At 41.8% G+C, this 15,279-nt stretch overlaps 1 protein-coding gene across 1 annotated transcript in view; it reads right to left on the bottom strand.

The window, feature by feature from the left end:
• Positions 1–15,279, bottom strand: part of LOC137261233 (glycoprotein 3-alpha-L-fucosyltransferase A-like) — a 135,534-nt gene that overhangs the window by 50,225 nt on the left and 70,030 nt on the right. The window contains exon 2 of the mRNA XM_067798944.1: positions 14,758–14,837. The gene's annotated coding sequence lies outside the window, so the exon portion shown is untranslated. The remainder of the gene's footprint in view (positions 1–14,757; positions 14,838–15,279) is intronic.

Here is a 15,279-nt window from a genome sequence, read left to right as displayed (position 1 = left end):
AGTGACACACTATACTGGTTCAATACGCCATGTGTTACTTCTGATGGGAGTGACACACTAAACTGGTTCAATACGGCATGTGTTACTTCTGATCGGAGTGACACACTAAACTGGTTCAATACGCCATGTGTTTCTGCTGATTGGAGTGACACGCTAAACTGGTTCAATACGCCATGTGTTACTTCTGATCGGAGTGACACACTAAACTGGCTCAATACGCCATGTGTTACTTTTGACCGGAGTGACACACTAAACTGGTTCAATCCGCCATGTGTTACTTCTGATCGGAGTGATACACTATACTGGTTCAATACGCTATGGGTTACTTCTGACCAGAGTGACACACTATACTGGTTCAATACGCCATGGGTTATTTCTGACCAGAGTGACACACTAAACTGGCTCAATACGCCATGTATGACTTCTGATCGGAGTGGCACACTAAACTGGTTCAATCCGCCATGGGTTACTGCTGACCAGAGTGACACACTAAACTGGTTCAATACGCCATGTATTACTTCTGACCAGAGTGACACACTAAACTGGTTCAATACGCCATGGGTTACTTCTGACCAGAGTGACACACTATACCGGTTCAATACGCCATGTGTTACTTCTGATCGGAGTGACACACTAAACTGGTTCAATCCGCCATGTATTACTTCTGACCAGAGTGACACACTAAACTGGTTCAATACGCCATGTGTTACTTCTGATCGGAGTGACACACAAAACCGTTTCAATCCGCCATGTGTTACTGCTGACCAGAGTGACACACTAAACTGGTTCAATCCGCCATGTATTACTTCTGACCAGAGTGACACACTAAACTGGTTCAATACGCCATGGGTTACTTCTGACCAGAGTGACACAATAAACTGGTTCAATACGCCATGTGTTACTTCTGATTGGAGTGACACACTAAACTGGTTCAAAACGCCATGGGTTACTTCTGACCAGAGTGACACACTATACTGGTTCAATACGCCATGTATTACTTCTGACCAGAGTGACACACTAAACTGGTTCAATACGCCATGTGTTACTTCTGATCGGAGTGACACACAAAACCGTTTCAATCCGCCATGTGTTACTGCTGACCAGAGTGACACACTAAACTGGTTCAATCCGCCATGTATTACTTCTGACCAGAGTGACACACTAAACTGGTTCAATACGCCATGGGTTACTTCTGACCAGAGTGACACAATAAACTGGTTCAATACGCCATGTGTTACTTCTGATCGGAGTGACACACTAAACTGGTTCAATACGCCATGGGTTACTTCTGACCAGAGTGACACACTATACTGGTTCAATACGCCATGTGTTACTTCTGATCGGAGTGACATGCTAAACTGGTTCAATACGCCATGTGTTACTTCTGATCGGAGTGACACACTAAACTGGCTCAATACGCCATGGGTTACTGCTGACCGGAGTGACACACTAAACTGGTTCAATACGCCATGTGTTACTTCTGATCGGATGACACACTAAACTGGCTCAATACGCCATGTGTTACTTTTGACCGGAGTGACACACTAAACTGGTTCAATCCGCCATGTGTTACTTCTGATCGGAGTGATACACTATACTGGTTCAATACGCCATGGGTTACTTCTGACCAGAGTGACACACTATACTGGTTCAATACGCCATGGATTATTTCTGACCAGAGTGACACACTAAACTGGCTCAATACGCCATGTATGACTTCTGATCGGAGTGGCACACTAAACTGGTTCAATCCGCCATGGGTTACTGCTGACCAGAGTGACACACTAAACTGGTTCAATCCGCCATGTGTTACTTCTGACCAGAGTGACACACTAAACTGGCTCAATACACCATGGGTTACTTCTGACCACAGTGACACACTAAACTGGTTCAATGCGCCATGTGTTACTTCTGATCGGAGTGACACACTAAACTGGCTCAATACGCCATGGGTTACTTCTGACCAGAGTGACACACTAAACTGGTTCAATACGCCATGGGTTACTTCTGACCAGAGTGACACAATAAACTGGTTCAATACGCCATGTGTTACTTCTGATCGGAGTGACACACTAAACTGGTTCAATACGCCATGGGTTACTTCTGACCAGAGTGACACACTAAACTGGTTCAATACGCCATGTGTTACTTCTGATCGGAGTGACACACTAAACTGGTTCAATACGGCATGTGTTACTTCTGATCGGAGTGACACACTAAACTGGTTCAATACGCCATGTGTTACTTCTGATCGAAGTGACACACTAAACTGGTTCAATACGCCATGTGTTACTTCTGATCGGAGTGACACACTAAACTGGCTCAATCCGCCATGTGTTACTTCTGATCGGAGTGATACACTATACTGGTTCAATACGCTATGGGTTACTTCTGACCAGAGTGACACACTATACTGGTTCAATACGCCATGGGTTATTTCTGACCAGAGTGACACACTAAACTGGCTCAATACGCCATGTATGACTTCTGATCGGAGTGGCACACTAAACTGGTTCAATCCGCCATGGGTTACTGCTGACCAGAGTGACACACTAAACTGGTTCAATCCGCCATGTATTACTTCTGACCAGAGTGACACACTAAACTGGTTCAATACGCCATGGGTTACTTCTGACCAGAGTGACACACTATACTGGTTCAATCCGCCATGTGTTACTTCTGATCGGAGTGACACACTAAACTGGTTCAATCCGCCATGTATTACTTCTGACCAGAGTGACACACTAAACTGGTTCAATACGCCATGTGTTACTTCTGATCGGAGTGACACACAAAACCGTTTCAATCCGCCATGTGTTACTGCTGACCAGAGTGACACACTAAACTGGTTCAATCCGCCATGTATTACTTCTGACCAGAGTGACACACTAAACTGGTTCAATACGCCATGGGTTACTTCTGACCAGAGTGACACAATAAACTGGTTCAATACGCCATGTGTTACTTCTGATTGGAGTGACACACTAAACTGGTTCAAAACGCCATGGGTTACTTCTGACCAGAGTGACACACTATACTGGTTCAATACGCCATGTATTACTTCTGACCAGAGTGACACACTAAACTGGTTCAATACGCCATGTGATACTTCTGATCGGAGTGACACACAAAACCGTTTCAATCCGCCATGTGTTACTGCTGACCAGAGTGACACACTAAACTGGTTCAATCCGCCATGTATTACTTCTGACCAGAGTGACACACTAAACTGGTTCAATACGCCATGGGTTACTTCTGACCAGAGTGACACAATAAACTGGTTCAATACGCCATGTGTTACTTCTGATCGGAGTGACACACTAAACTGGTTCAATACGCCATGGGTTACTTCTGACCAGAGTGACACACTATACTGGTTCAATACGCCATGTGTTACTTCTGATCGGAGTGACATGCTAAACTGGTTCAATACGGCATGTGTTACTTCTGATCGGAGTGACACACTAAACTGGCTCAATACGCCATGGGTTACTGCTGACCGGAGTGACACACTAAACTGGTTCAATACGCCATGTGTTACTTCTGATCGGATGACACACTAAACTGGCTCAATACGCCATGTGTTACTTTTGACCGGAGTGACACACTAAACTGGTTCAATCCGCCATGTGTTACTTCTGATCGGAGTGATACACTATACTGGTTCAATACGCCATGGGTTACTTCTGACCAGAGTGACACACTATACTGGTTCAATACGCCATGGATTATTTCTGACCAGAGTGACACACTAAACTGGCTCAATACGCCATGTATGACTTCTGATCGGAGTGGCACACTAAACTGGTTCAATCCGCCATGGGTTACTGCTGACCAGAGTGACACACTAAACTGGTTCAATCCGCCATGTGTTACTTCTGACCAGAGTGACACACTAAACTGGCTCAATACACCATGGGTTACTTCTGACCACAGTGACACACTAAACTGGTTCAATGCGCCATGTGTTACTTCTGATCGGAGTGACACACTAAACTGGCTCAATACGCCATGGGTTACTTCTGACCAGAGTGACACACTAAACTGGTTCAATACGCCATGGGTTACTTCTGACCAGAGTGACACAATAAACTGGTTCAATACGCCATGTGTTACTTCTGATCGGAGTGACACACTAAACTGGTTCAATACGCCATGGGTTACTTCTGACCAGAGTGACACACTAAACTGGTTCAATACGCCATGTGTTACTTCTGATCGGAGTGACACACTAAACTGGTTCAATACGGCATGTGTTACTTCTGATCGGAGTGACACACTAAACTGGTTCAATACGCCATGTGTTACTTCTGATCGAAGTGACACACTAAACTGGTTCAATACGCCATGTGTTACTTCTGATCGGAGTGACACACTAAACTGGCTCAATACACCATGTGTTACTTCTGATCGGAGTGATACACTATACTGGTTCAATACGCCATGGGTTACTTCTGACCAGAGTGACACACTATACTGGTTCAATACGCCATGGGTTATTTCTGACCAGAGTGACACACTAAACTGGCTCAATACGCCATGTATGACTTCTGATCGGAGTGACACACTAAACTGGTTCAATCCGCCATGGGTTACTGCTGACCACAGTGACACACTAAACTGGTTCAATCCGCCATGTGTTACTTGTGATCGGAGTGATACACTATACTGGTTCAATGCGCCATGGGTTACTTCTGACCAGAGGGACACACTATACTGGTTCAATACGGCATGGGTTATTTCTGACCAGAGTGACACACTAAACTGGCTCAATACGCCATGTATGACTTCTGATCGGAGTGGCACACTAAACTGGTTCAATCCGCCATGGGTTACTGCTGACCAGAGTGACACACTAAACTGGTTCAATCCGCCATGTATTACTTCTGACCAGAGTGACACACTAAACTGGTTCAATACGCCATGTGTTACTTCTGATCGGAGTGACACACAAAACCGTTTCAATACGCCATGGGTTATTTCTGACCAGAGTGGCACACTAAACTGGTTCAATCCGCCATGTGTTACTTCTGACCAGAGTGACACAGTAAACTGGTTCAATACGCCATGTGTTACTTCTGATCGGGGTGACACACTAAACTGGTTCAATCCGCCATGTGTTACTTCTGATCGGAGTGACATGCTAAACTGGTTCAATACGCCATGTGTTACTTCTGATCGGAGTAACACACTAAACTGGTTCAATACGTCATGGGTCACTTCTGATCGGAGTGACACACTAAACTGGTTCAATACGCCATGTGTTACTTCTGACCAGAGTGACACTAAACTGGCTCAATACGCCATGTGTTACTGCTGACCACAGTGACACACTAAACTGGTTCAATCCGCCATGTGTTACTTCTGATCGGAGTGACACACTATACTGGCTCAATACGCCATGTGTTACTTCTGACCAGAGTGGCACACTCAGCTGGTTCAATACGCCATGTGTTTCTGCTGATTGGAGTGACACACTAAACTGGCTCAATACGCCATGTGTTACTTCTGATCGGAGTGACACACTAAACGGGCTCAATACGCCATGTGTTACTTCTGAACGGAGTGACATGCTAAACTGGTTCAATCCGCCATGTATTATTGCTGACCAGAGTGACACACTAAACTGGTTCAATACGCCATGTATTGCTTCTGACCAGAGTGACACACTAAACTGGTTCAATCCCCCATGTGGTACTTCTGATCGGAGTGACACACTAAACTGGTTCAATCCGCCATGTGTTACTTCTGATCGGAGTGACACACTAAACTGGCTCAATACGCCATGTGTTTCTGCTGACCAGAGTGACACACTAAACTGGTTCAATACGCCATGGGTTACTTTTGACCAGAATGACACACTAAACTGGTTCAATCCGCCATGTGTTACTTTTGACCAGAGTGACACACTAAACTGGTTCAATACGGCATGTGTTACTTCTGATCGGAGTGACACACTAAACTGGTTCAATACGGCATGTGTTACTTCTGATCGGAGTGACACACTAAACTGGTTCAATACGGCATGTGTTACTTCTGATCGGAGTGACACACTAAACTGGTTCAATACGCCATGTGTTACTGCTGACCAGAGTGACACACTAAACTGGTTCAATCCGCCATGTGTTACTTCTGACCGGAGTGACATGCTAAACTGGTTCAATCCGCCATGTATTATTTCTGACCAGAGTGACACACTAAACTGGTTCAATCCGCCATGTATTATTGCTGACCAGAGTGACACACTAAACTGGTTCAATACGCCATGTGCTACTTCTGACCGGAGTGACATGCTAAACTGGTTCAATCCGCCATGTTTTAGTTCTGATTGGAGTGGCACACTAAACTGGTTCAATACGCCATGTGTTTCTTCTGATCGGAGTGACACACTATACTGGTTCAATCCGCCATGTGTTACTTCTGACCGGAGTGACACACTAAACTGGTTCAATCCGCCATGTGTTACTTCTGATCGGAGTGACCCACTAAACTGGTTCAATACGCCATGTGTTGCTTTTGACCGGAGTGACATGCTAAACTGGATTCAATCCGCCATGTGTTACTTCTGATCGGTGTGACACACTAAACTGTTTCAATACGCCATGGGTTACTTCTGATCGGAGTGACACTGTGACACTAAACTGGTTCAAAAGGCCTGTAAGTATTAGAATCTGCCGAAGAAAGTGTAGTTCCAAATATGTATAACATCTTACATTTGACCACTTTCTAATTGGTATTGTTATTTTTTTTAATGAAATTTTGTTCGATGACATTTTTCCATGACCATTTTACCATGATTTTCACTATTTCCTTTTTCCGACAACCTTCAAAACCTAGTTGTTATATCACAAGTGTTGGATCCATCTTGGCTCTGGCTCTCAAAAATCACTTCAAACCTGATACATGTATACGTATCTGGAATTGTACTCATATTTATGTAATGGCATTGTATCTAACTAAGCATTACTTTTCAGTGTCAGAAAATTTCACATTTAAAGATAACTGCCTTTCTACTCTCCATTCCAAGTATAGCCTCAAAGGAAAGTGCTAAGTCTCTGTTCGACCCGACTTGGCAACGGCTCTGAAAAGCAGCTTAAACGTCAATCATATGTTCAAATATTACGTTATAATGTTACAAAACACCACTGTAACTGTTCCGTTAAAGTGAAGAACTTTTTTTCTCTCTCCATCATTGCTTCCTCCATGAAAAGTGTTTGAATGCCAACAAGAAGTGTCAATTTTCTGAAATTCTGATTGTCACCCACACACGATATGAAAATATCCTTCATTGTACCGATAATATGACGCCATAAAGCATGATTTTAAGTTTGCGTTTGAGTAGTGAATAATGAATTGGTGCAACTTGAAACCAGTTCAACGTCAAGAATGGAGCAACTGAATATGAGGTGGAGACATCCTTTCAATATCGTGGAAAACGGAAGATATATTTCAAACACCTTCAAACTACCGCCTTTCAAGACTGAACAAAGGAGAGGCAGTATTGTCACAAAGTAGAAATATTTATCGGCGATAAAATATTGGGACCTCTAAAACGACTATGCAACTCATTGTGCTGCCACCATATGTTGTGGCCGAGGAAAGGCTACACAAAAGCGATTATTTTTCAGTTGCAATATTCTATGGCAATCTTGGGAGTGGCTGCTGTAGGCACCTGATGCAATGATGCAAGGTGGGTTGTTTGCTAACTTAGTGGCATGATGGACAGACAGTACTCTCGACAGCCACGTGCTCAAGGTAATGTTTAACATTTCGAACCTACGCCATAACGCCATAGTGAATTTCTGGTTAAACAACGAGAATCTTCAAAACAAAAAAACCCACCCAGGAAGCAAGGAATGGTAGAAAGGTCAGAGCAAACAATTATGATAACATGTCATGTGACAGGCCGGACCGATGACGTGTTGAGAATGAAAAAGAGAGTCTCGCTTTGAACAACGTGATTCTTTAATTTGCTTCTATTTGAGACTTTATAAAGAGATTTTTAGGTTGGTGTAACTATATTTCCTTTGATATAAGTATAAATACAGGGCTGGATACATGTACGAGATTTAAGATGTCTTTCTACTGGGTCAAGGACAATTGCCACCGGACAATTGCCATCTAGGACAAATGCAAACTGGACATTTGCCATCTCGCACAATTGTCACCCGGACAAATGCGATCTAGGACAATTGCCATTCAGACCATACAAAATAACTAAGTTTCTTTATCATATTTATTGAATTTGACATATAATCCATAACACATAGTAACATATTATTGCTGATGATTCATGCACTATTACTTTCATAATGCTTTCACATTGCACTAATAACCTTCGCAATCACAGCACGAGCAAATAAATGTCTAGTTATATATTTCATACATTACACATATCTTAAAATTCAATTAAAGAGCTCATTACTTCTTCATGTGGGACCAAACTGCGCAGTCCACACACATTCAACATCAGGTTTTATGCTGTAACTAAAAGAAAAAGATTTCCCATCCGAACGGGACCTTTCTACGTAATTTAGTGACGGGCGCATACAGTCTTGTTGTCGACCCACGTCGCCCTTAAAGTATAACACCACAGTACTGTAATTCAGTGAACAGTTCATGAGATGCCTCAATTATAGTTAACTATAAACCTGTCAGTAACCACTCAGGTATCTTTTTCAGTTCCGTGGGTACTTGCTGCGCAATTGATTAATGCCCTGGCTGGTGTTAAGTCCGCGGATGGGTGTGGGGAAGGTGGGAGGGGGAACACCACCAACGTGGCTCAAAGTAGTCGGATGTCACTTGTGGGCGGCGTGACATGATAGAATGCTTTGAAAGACTTTCGGTCAGCGTGATATGTTAAACTGGTTCATAACGCCCGTATGTCACTTCCGGTCTGCACCACGTGCTAAACTGGTTCAGTACGTATATGCGTCACTTCCATTCTGCGAAATACGCTAAACTTGTTCAACACATGTGTATGTCACTTCCGGTCTGCGTGATATGCTAAACTGGTTCATAAAGCCTGTATGTCACTTCCAGTCGGCGCGATATAATCTGTATAGCGTTTCCGGCATATGGTTCAACACGCTCTGTGTCACTTCTGATCGGCGTGACATGCTGCTAAACTGGTTCATCACATCTGGATGGCTTTTCCATTATGCATGACATGTTAAACTGGTTTAACACATCACTTCCGGGGATCGAACCACCAACTAGTCTGCTAGATCATGGAGACGGAAGACGGACCCCTGCTGTATTTCCTGCTTAAAAAGTCCCAGGATCATTCTCCACACGGACTAATTAGCCAAGCCAGGTCCGTGTAATAATAATCCGACGATATGTCTGCGGGGAATAAATTATATTAAAGAAATGTCAACAATATCTTTCGTAGCGTTTTGGACAAACTCGTCTTTTTCGTTACAAAGGAATAATCAAGGCCATCCAGACTTGAACTTTAGTGTGCAGAGTTAATATTCTAACAACGCCGTAATTAACCTTAAGATATACCAAAGAACGCCTACGGAGACTGAAGGGTAATCACACAACGGACAAGTCGCCATGGAAACATTGCAAAGACCTTTAGTGCTCAAGCAGATAGTACCAGAGGCCATTATGTGTATAAATATATAAAAGGGCAAAGGACCTCACGCGTTTTCGTGACGTCATCGAGTTGAAAATTCGCTAAAAGAAGACAGTTTGGGTAAAATTTGTGGATATATATTGGACAATGTCAGATAGGATTTCAGGTGTCGAGGTGAAAATATAAGATGGAGACGGAGCTGCGATTGATGACGTCACTTTCTGGCGTCTCTTGCTGTTTCCGGTAGACATGACGTACACACCGCACGGTGAAGTTTTTCTGCGACATATGCAGTATGAGGTAAAGTTCAATCGATGGCGTTCCCGAATGTTTTGGGAATAGGTTAATATTTCACAATTAATGACTGATTAATTACAACCGTCCAATCATCGAAAATAATTGGTTACCGTCATTAATCAGATTTTCTTGTTATGTTTCTTTAATAAACAAAGTTTGTGGTTTGGGTACGTTTTGACAAATTGCAAAACTAGAAATATTAGGAACATGAGTAGTCTAAAGTCTTTAAAGTAAATGAGTGGGACGCGCTTGCAGTGCTTATGAAATGTAAATTTGAAGACAGACCTTATATTGTTACATAATTGTTAACACAAACAAGTGTTCCAAAATGTTTTGTGTCCGATAATAAGACAACACAATCGATTGCTTGGTCGTTTAGTCGTTACATAGTAACCGCAGTTCGTTATTCGCGTTTCATTTGAAATAGCGGGAGAAAAGGACAGTTCTTTATATCCGTCAGTTCGCTATAAGCTTGTTCGTTTTAAAAGTAGCTTACTGTATGCTGGCCAAGCTGGCCACAACGCCTGTCAGGATCAATTAATCCAAAATCTTATTTACTAAATGTACATGAACAAATCTGTTTTTCTCGTATCATAATTAGCGTGAGGGTGAAAATGATGATGAAGATGATGATGACGACAACGTCGAAGACGACGACAACGATGATGATGACGATGATGAGAACATTAATGAATGGTGGAACTTACAGATACAACCACAAGGTATATATGTAAAAACTATATTCGGATGTACTTTCTGACTACAAAGTAAGCCCTTGTTTGTGAATCCGCATGACATATTGAACGATCAGTCGTCATAAAAGATTCATTATTTTGAGGGTCAAAATGCACGCGTGTCTGTTACGTCTTCACAATTTTTACACCCACTTGTAAACTGGACTTTCAAAACGCATTTCGAGAGTCCGATATTGAAAGCTCCTACAATCTACTGGCACATCACTTAAAGGCTAATCTACTATGCAGCAATCGGAATATGCGTCACTTTCACCAAAAGCTTCTGTCACAATTGATTTGAGGACTTGATCTTGCCCTGTAAAAGGCCTATCGGCGATTTCCGCCATTCTGACTCAAGGACGTCGCTTTCGTCTCTGCAAGGAGTTTTGAAACAAATTATAATTAATGACATTGTAATTGACAAGAATGGGGAAAGGACTTGGGGCCGTCCACACATGACTAGGTTGATGTGAACGAGACGACACGTAATATTGCTCTGCGATTTGCAGGACGAATAACTTTTTTATTTAGACAGATTTCCTTAACTTTCTCCAATAGGTTTAATACATAGAGCAATGAATATTTCCTCGCTTCGAGACGCAACATCAGGAGAATGGCTTAAATATAAAGGCCGATAGCATCATATGCCATATTAGGTAATACCAACTCATATTACTGGTTCTCAATACTACAGTCATAGAACGTATTTCAAATCAAGGCATTTGAGCTATGGAATCACACTCACTCGGGACGGCCCGATAAGTTTGTTTATGATGGTTTAAATGGTTTAGTTTCGCGTGTGCCATTGGCTAAGGTTTTGTGGAAGCAAATGTGAGCTTCTCATCAAATTATTTAGTGTTGACATTTGAAACACATAGCTGAAAGAAGAAAGGTCAGATTTTGGTCCATGTCGATATGCAAACCTATTTCGGGAGTTGTTCAGACATTGATACGCTCAGAATCTTTGATGAAACCATCAAACCATTTCAATACTATGTGACACATACATCATGAATAGATAAGTGAGTGAGTAGACTTTTCCGCCGCTTTTGGACATACTTCACTCGGGGGACACAAGGATCCGTTTACACGTATTTGGTATGTTTATGGTACATGTACTTTCTTTCGTTTAACAACTTGAAATCGCTTTGTCCCCATTGACATAACAAGGTGTATGGGACGGTAGGGGTAGCCTAATGGTTAAAGGGTCCGCTCATCACGTATTTGCTAAGAGCAATAAAACCAATAGTAATTCACTCACTATTAAAGTGCATTGTGTCCCCAAAATATGAAAGTTCAAAACTAGAAAAGCATGAACGAATACGTCAACGCAACGTGAGATCACGGTATTGTTATAAAATTAACCCGTCCTCTTGTCTTCTGGAAAGATCATCTTGAAGAGAAAGGTAAGTCTGACATCCGAATTACCTCTTCAAAGCACACCAAGGACATCTGATTCAGCAGTCATGACCTTGAACTTGAGATTAATGATCTGTATTATGTCTTCACCAACCTCAATCTGTATCCACCCACGTCAGTATCTTGCCAAGAGAACCATTTTACCACACTCCAGCCCAAGTACACACCGACCAATCCTGAATCCGCCCCTACATGAATCACAAGAATCACTTCTTTCGTGAAGCAGGGCGAAATTTCTAGAACCTGTTAGGAGGCAAGCTGCCAAACACGGTCACCCATCCAAAGTCTCTCCGCGTCCAACGTTGTTTAGCTTCAATTCATTCGTGACAGCTCCATGTACAGGACCACAAACCACCCTCCCTTGGCAGGACCTCTCATCAAATCAACAGGCTATCTAAACACCAAGCAGACCTCGTCACCATCTTCACTGGTTTCCCATTATTAGAACCATCCTAAAATCCTCAAAGGAAATGGCCGAAACACGCACGCACGCACGCACGCACGCACGCACGCACGCACGCACGCACGCGCGCCGCCAAAATCAGCTACCCAAAGTGTTTGTCTCACGGTACCTGTTTCGTAGGTAAAAACCTTCCGTCCCGTAGATACATGAATTACAGAGCACAAAACCTTAACGATCAAGGTAGACAGCAAATCAGCCCTCTCAGACAACTAACACAATTTTCGCAGCCATCAAGTTCAGTTTGACAAAGTTGAAATCCTTTCTAACAAGAATCACCATTTTACTGAAAGAAAACTCTCGGAAGCCATCGACATCCGTCGCCACAAGCCTTTGATCTACAGAGATCAAGGGTATAACATATTATCAGTCTGTGAAGAGTTAATTGGGGCACACACTCTGTCTATCAACTTTTCAACTTCAATCAAATAAGTTTATAATCCTTTCTGAAACTGACATCCTGAATGCTACTCTGCTGTTTATTACAAGATACTATGAACATACATGTATACCTTTCATCAGATGGCTATAATTGTAATAATGAATATTCATGAAGGGATCTATCCATCCACAAGGTACATGATCAGAGCATCTTATCTTGATTATATACAGAACTAGCTCATAAACGTCACTCTATGTTATATAATATTATATAAATTGCTATCCATAAAGCTTCAGAACACATTAAGTCCATAACTTTCCATCATAGAAAATGCCGATAACAATCAGAAATTACTTTAGCCGTAATTCATGCCTTTCGTAATACATACGACTGATTGGTCTGTTGTTTAAAGTCGCATTCGCTAATACTAGTATCACGAAAATTAGAAAAGAATAAACGAATGCATCACTTTCAGATAGCGGTTTTATTATCGAAGTGAAAATCATCTTGAAAGGAACACATTTTCCCGAACGTAATTCATGATCAGGTACCATCTCAACTTTCACAAAGCACGCCAAGAACATGTGTACGGTGAGTTAGAATGACCTACAGTGTGCCATCATCAACGGCAACCAGGATCCCACTAAGCTATACTTAAAGTGTCCTGTCAATGCTTCCAGAATAATCTTTGTATTGTCTATAACTATTGACCTAATTCTGTCAACACCATGTGAATGTAATCCATGCCTTATAGATCTGTCTTGTTGATTTCGACTTATTTATTCTTTCACAAGGCATTGGATGCAGAGCACCTTTTAAAAGGTACTTGTGCTAGGTATGGCAGTCGATACAGATCTTAGACATCGATAATCGTTAACTAAATATAGAGGGATTATCGATAAATACTGGAGAAGTAATTTTGAGCAAAACTGTCCCAAAATGTCAGACAGAAATGGATAATTATATTTCAGATCACGAGTGGTGGGTGACATGTTTATACGGGAATTACTAACATAACAGGGTCCTAAATTAGTATTGTTTGGAAGAAGCCAAAGAATAAAGAACTGACTTTGTGTAGTGTGTGAACAACTTTATTTACAATCATTAATGTGACAAGTGTTTAGGGATGATCACCTTCTTTATTGTACGACAGCGTCGTATCGATCTTGGCAAATACTTACAACTTCTAGAATGCCCCTCAAACAGTTCATTATTGATGCAACTTTCATGTCGATCTTTCAAAACACAGTTTTCAAATAGATCAACATTAATGTTTTCCTATCGACGATATGTCCGATTATCGATCATTTTATCCTGCCTTAACTAAATATAGTACCCTTTTCAAAACTTTGCTTTGGAAAAAAACCCAAGATCAAAAAATACCATTAAACATGACGTTTCCGTAAGTACTGAATGATCTTCACTCGGAAACACCGGGGATGTACTCTTCAATGTACATATGTACATTTTACAGCACGAGATAACAGCTTGCATGCACGTCTTAAATTCTGTTACACAACCTTCAGGGAGTTTACAGTTTGGAATTATTTACTTAGCTTATTGTACCTTTAATAGGCTTCAAACCATTATATCAGTTGTCAAATTGATTTTCGTCAAAACGATATGTATGTATGTATGTATGTATGTATGTATGTATGTATGTATGTATGTATGTATGTATGTATGTATGTATGTATGTATGTATGTATGTGCTCGATAAGAGTTATCCCCCCCCTTGCATCCAATCAATGGAAAGTCAACAGGTTTTTAAAAATACAGTTGGCTTCAGAATTTATGTCTGGTAAATAACAAGTGGACATAAAAAGTAATATTTTGTGAATTTGCGACAACATTCTTCTCTTTGATAAATCAAGAATCATACCTGGTCTGGCTACGGAGAAGGTCCGGCCCGACATGGTCTTCCACGTGACCAGCGTCGCGTATTCCCATTGGTCATCTCATCTGAAACAAGGGCGACATATTGACTATAAAAGAGAGGCTCTATCCACCAGAGAAGAAACAGAAAACGACAATAAAAAAGCAAAAAGGTCCGAAATAAGGAACCTGAGACGCACAAACTATCCCCGCCTAGAGAATTAAATGCGTTGTGTTCGTATCGAAAAGTAGCACAGCATTTTAACGAAACGTACAGGAAATGTGGCGGTTTATCAGTTGGGGTGCCTTAACCATGCCAGTTGTGAGGAGTTAAACGGCGCTCGTAATGTCACAGAATGTCACGCTATATTTTTCGACAGACAGTGTTCATACTCAGAGGTCAGAGTGATGTTAACATACATGTGAGGGGTTAGCAACAGCGCCGATGGGGACTGTTGTAGTCTGTTTCACAGTCCCTGAACTGCGTTATTTTCTGCTCTGCCTAGTCCTCATGCAATGCTAAAGCATC

This window comes from Haliotis asinina, chromosome 14, assembly GCF_037392515.1.
Source record: "Haliotis asinina isolate JCU_RB_2024 chromosome 14, JCU_Hal_asi_v2, whole genome shotgun sequence".
In the NCBI taxonomy this organism is placed as follows: Eukaryota; Metazoa; Mollusca; class Gastropoda; order Lepetellida; family Haliotidae; genus Haliotis; species Haliotis asinina.
This window is presented reverse-complemented; position numbering and strand designations above follow the sequence as displayed.